Genomic DNA, 5,359 nt, shown 5'->3' with positions numbered 1-5,359 from the left:
CCTTGTCCACTGGTACAACCTATATTCCTTAATCAGATACTCATTACCTGAGTGAAATTATCTTTCTTTTCTCCGACTTCCTCATGTATATCATAAATTTCAGTCACTTCTTTTTACTCACCTTTCCTGCAACCTTTAAACCCAAGTAGCTCTGCTTCTATTTCCCTGTTTTCACAAACCAATTACTTTAAGCTTTCCAAAAGAAGATTTTGCTATTATTTCAGTTATTTCTATTAGGCAAAGCTTTTACAACATAATAAACATAACATTTCTACTATGATAACTAGCCAAATAAGACAAATAATGTTTAATGAAAAAGAATCATTAATTATTACATTTAAAGTAAGCAGAAGAGATGGAAGTAATTTCCTGAAAACAGAAGTAATGTCTTTTTTATTTTTAATTTTTTTTCATAGGGGTAAGCACTAATGCAGCCTCTCATAACCACAAATGATGCAATCGAGTTTCCCACCTTTGACAAGATTGCGGGGGGTCAACACATCCGGAGGGCAATGGATAAGCCTCACCCGGGGGAAACCACCCCATTGATCAGGTGTATCCCCTGCCAGGTAAGTACGTCTAATGTCTTTTTTTCTTAAGTGAAATTCAAATTGGTATTTTTAATGAACAGATATTCTTTTTCCATTGTCTTCAACTGTAAGTTTTCTAGTACTTTGTAATAATCCATTCTAATATTGTGGAAATACATCATGAGATATGTATATTTTTCTTTAAAGGTTTGCTGTTTTTAAATAAGTGTTCGATCTCTGTAAAAAATAACTGTAGACTATACTTCCTCTGATTTTTAAGGCTGATACTTTTAAGAATTTGGTGCTGTGAGTAAAAACAATAAAAATGTCATTCAGTTATCAGTTCTTTTAGTGATAAGCTTTTAAATGATAGTTCATGAAAGCAGAGAAAACTTCGTTCTTTATACAATCCCACTTGTATTTGCAACTGTTTCACTAATTGATAATAAATAGAGCAATTACATTCTCCAATAGCAAACCAAAGTATTTTAATTGTTTGTGAATAAACTTCATTTTCAATTTTTAAAAGAAACTAATAGCATTTTCATTTGAAATGCACATCAAATGATGCTGGATACTTTTAGTTTTAATAGCGTTACATAGATTAGCATACATAATAGCATTAGGGGGACTTATGTTGATTTTCTCATTATTCTTTGTTTTTTATCTTTGCCTACAACAAAATTTAAGAATATAAATTTGAATTGGCCTTACATAATAAGCCTGTATTTGTTTACCATAAAAAATGAAATATTTGGAGATTAAATATGGCGGCGTGAGAGGAGAGACAGAGGCTTCCTCCTAAAACTGGATACAATTAGAAAATTTAATTAGCGCAACTAATCCTGAGAGAGCAACAGGAAAGAGGACGCCTCAGACTGCATAAACCTGGAGAAAAGAGCAGACCTCAGCGAATGGGGTAACATACCAGAGCTGTGGCTTGGGGGGACCCGAGCCCCTCCCCCACCCCAGCTCACTGGCGGGAGGAAGACAAACGGAGCAGGGAGGGAGTGGAAGGCTTGGGACTGCTGAATACCTAGCTCCAGAGATCTGCGCTGGGAGCACAAACCTACATTTCATGATGCTTTCATGAGACTCGCATGACTACTGGATTGGAAAGTTAATACAGGCAGAGTTCCTGGGGAGACTGGGATTCTGGCTGCTTGTGGAAAGCAGGGATCCATATCTGGCTGCTCTGGGACAAAAACTTATACCTGTGTGCACAGCCCGCTGGCCCAGGCAATGGAGACAAGCACAGGAGCCAGGAGGTGGGGAACAGCTCTTTCCTACCCCCAGGCACCAGTACCGCTCCCCTGTGACCCCCGACATTGCTTCAGTGGCTCAGCAGCACCAGAATAGAGCTTCTGGACACTAGAGGGCGCCATATACAAACATGAAATGCCAAAGGAACCTTTTCCAGAGTAAAATTGTTACTACAACTCCCGAGAAAGATTTAAATGATATGGATCTTGTTACTCTTCCTGAAAGAGAGTTCAAAATAAAAATCATCTACATCCTAATGGAGGTACCGTAACACATCCAAGAACTCAGGAATGAATTCAGGTCAGAGATCTAATTGTTAAAGAACATGATGGAGGGTTATAAAATCAGGTTGGACACGGTGGAGGAGACAGTAAATGAAATAGAAACTAGAGAAGAGGAATACAAAGAAGCTGAGGCACAGAGAGAAAAAAGGATCTCTAAAAATGAAAGAATATTGAGAGAACTGTGTGACCAATCCAAGAGGAACAATATTCGCATTGTAGAGATGCCAAAAGAAGAAGAGAGAGAGAAAGGGATAGAAAGTGTCTTTGAGGAGGTAGTTGCTGAAAACTTCCCCAATATGAGGAAGGAGATAGTCTCTCGGGACATGGAGACCTACAGATCCCCCAACACAAGGGACCCAAGGAAGACAATAGCAAGACATATAGTTAATTAAAATGGGAAAGATCAAGGATAAGGACAGACTGTTAAAAGCAGCCAGAGGCAGAAATAAGATCACATACAAAGGAAAGCCCACCAGACTAACAACAGACTTTTCAGCAGAAACCTTACAGGCCAGAAGGGAGTGGCATGATGTATTAAATGCCATGAAGCAGAAGGGCCTAGAAACAAGATTACTTTATCCGGCGAGATTATCATTTAAATTTGAAGGGGGGATTAAACAATTTCCAGATAAGCAAAAGCTGAGAGAGTTTACCTCCCACAAACCATCTCTACAGTCTATTTTGGAAGGACTGCTATAGGTGGAAGTGCTCCTAGGGTTGGATAGCTGTCACCAGAGGTAGTAAAATCATGGTAGGGAGGGTGGAGCAGCTGATAGCGAGGCAAATGCAAAATTAAATGGACTACCCCAAAGCCAATTAAGAGATAGAGAAAAAGTATAGAATCTGATACCCAATATATAAAGAAGGAAGGAAGAAGAAAAAGGAGGAGAAATAGAAAAGGAACTTTCGATTGTGTTTGTAACAGCATACTATGTGAGTTAAGTTAGACTCTTAGATAGTAAGGAAAGTAACCAGGAACCTTTGGTAACCACAAATCTAAAGCCTGAAATGGTAATAAGTACATACCTATCAATAATCACCCAAAATGTAAACGGAATGAATGCACAAATCAAAAGACATAGAGTCACTGAATGGATAAAAAAACAAAACCCATCTATATGGTGCTTACAAGACACTCAACCTCAAACCCAATGACATGCACAGACTAAAAGTCAAGGGATGGAAAAAGATATTTCAGGCAAACAATAGGGAGAAAAAAGAAGGTGTTGCAGTACTAGTATCGGGCAAAATAGACTTCAAAACAAAGAAAGTAACAAGAGATAAAGAAGGACATTACATAATGATAAAGGGCTCAGTCCAACAAGAGGATATAACCATTATAAATATATATGCACCCAACACAGGAGCACCAGCATATGTGAAACAAATACTAACAGAACTAAAGGAGGAAATAGACTGCAATGCACACATTTTAGGAGACTTCAAAACACCATTCACTCCAAAGGACAGATCCACCAGACAGAAAATAAGTAAGGACACAGAAGCACTGAACAACACACTAGAACACATGGACCTAATAGACATCTATGAAACTCTGCACCCAAAAGCAACAGGATACACATTCTTCCCAAGTGCACATGGAACATTCTCCAGAATAGACCACATACTAGGCCACAAAAAAAGCCTCAGTAAATTAAAAAAGATTGAAATCCTACCAACCAACTTTTCAGACCACAAAGGTATCAAACTAGAAATAAATTGTACGAAGAAAGCAAAAAGGCTCACAAACAAATGGATATTAACAACAAGCTTCTAAATAGTCAATGGATCAAGGACCAAATTAAAATGGAGATCCAGCAATATATGGAAATAAATGACAACAACAACACAAAGCCCCAACTTCTGTGGGATGCAGCGAAAGCAGTCTACTAGGAAAGTATATAGCAATCCAGGAATATTTAAAGAAGGAAGAACAAACCCAAATGAATAGTCTAACATCACAGTTATCAAAATTGGAAAAAGAAGAACAAGTGAGGCCTAAAGTCAGCAGAAGGAGGGACATATTAAAGATCAGAGAAGAAATAAACAAAATTGAGAATAAAACAATAGAAAAAAATCAATGAAACCAAGAGCTGGTTCTTTGAGAAAATAAATAAAATAGATAAGCCTCTAGCCAGACTTATTAAGAGAAAAAGAGAATCAACACACATCAACAGAATCAGAAATGCAAAAGGAAACATCACGACAGACCCAAAAGAAATATAAAGAATTATTAGAGACTACTATGAAAACCTATATGCTAAGAAGCTGGAAAACCTAGAAGAAATGGACAACTTCCTAGAAAAATACAACCTTCCAAGATTGACCAAGGAAGAAACACAAAACCTAAACAAACCAATTGCCAGCAAAGAAATTGAAGCAGTACTCAAAAAACTACCCAAGAACAAAACCCCTGGGCCAGATGGATTTACCTTGGAATTTTATAAGACATACAGAGAAGATATAATACCCATTCTCCTTAAAGTTTTCCAAAAAATAGAAGAGGAGGGAATACTCCAAAACTCATTCTATGAAGCCAACATCACCCTAATACCAAAACCAGGCTAAGACCCCACCAAAAAAGAAAATTACAGAGCAATATCCCTGATGAACATATATGCAAAAATACTCAATAATGATAGATATTAGCAAACCAAATTCAAAAATATATCAAAAGGATCATACACCACGATCAAGTGGGATTCATCCCAGGGTTGCAAGGATGGTACAACATTCAAAAATCCATCAACGTCATCCACCACATCAACAAAAAGAAAGTCGAAAACCACATGATCATCTACATAGATGCTGAAAAAGCATTTTACAAAATTCAATATCCATTCATGATAAAAATTCTCAGCAAAATGGGTATAGAGGGCAAGTACCTCAAAATAATAAAGGCCATATACAATAAAACCACAGCCAACATCATACTTAACAGCGAGAAGCTGAAAGCTTTTCCTTTGAGATCGGGAACAGACAGGGATGACCACTTTCCCCACTGGTATTTAACATATTACTGGAGGTCCTAGCCATGGCAAATATACAAAACAAAGAAATAGAAGGAATTCGGATTGGTAAAGAAGAAGTTAAACTGCCACTATTTGCAGATGACATGATATTGTACATAAAAAACCCTAAAGACTCCACTCCGAAACTACGAGAACTAATATCGGAATTCAGCAAAGCTGCAGGATACAAAATTAACACACAGAAATCTGTGGATTTCCTATACACTAACAATGAACCAATAGAAAGAGAAATCAGGAAAACAATTCCATT

General features: G+C 37.4%; 1 non-coding gene across 1 annotated transcript; it reads right to left on the bottom strand.

The window, feature by feature from the left end:
• Positions 1 to 413: 413 nt before the first annotated feature.
• On the bottom strand, positions 414 to 577 carry LOC118918200 (U1 spliceosomal RNA). The gene has a single exon (XR_005027050.2). It is a non-coding gene; the product is annotated as a U1 spliceosomal RNA (small nuclear RNA).
• Between the last annotated feature and the right edge of the window lie 4,782 nt (positions 578 to 5,359).

The sequence above is a fragment of the Manis pentadactyla genome, chromosome 2, assembly GCF_030020395.1.
Source record: "Manis pentadactyla isolate mManPen7 chromosome 2, mManPen7.hap1, whole genome shotgun sequence".
Classification (NCBI taxonomy): domain Eukaryota; kingdom Metazoa; phylum Chordata; class Mammalia; order Pholidota; family Manidae; genus Manis; species Manis pentadactyla.
The sequence above is the reverse complement of the archived record's forward strand: the minus strand, read 5'-3'. Positions and strand labels throughout refer to the sequence as shown.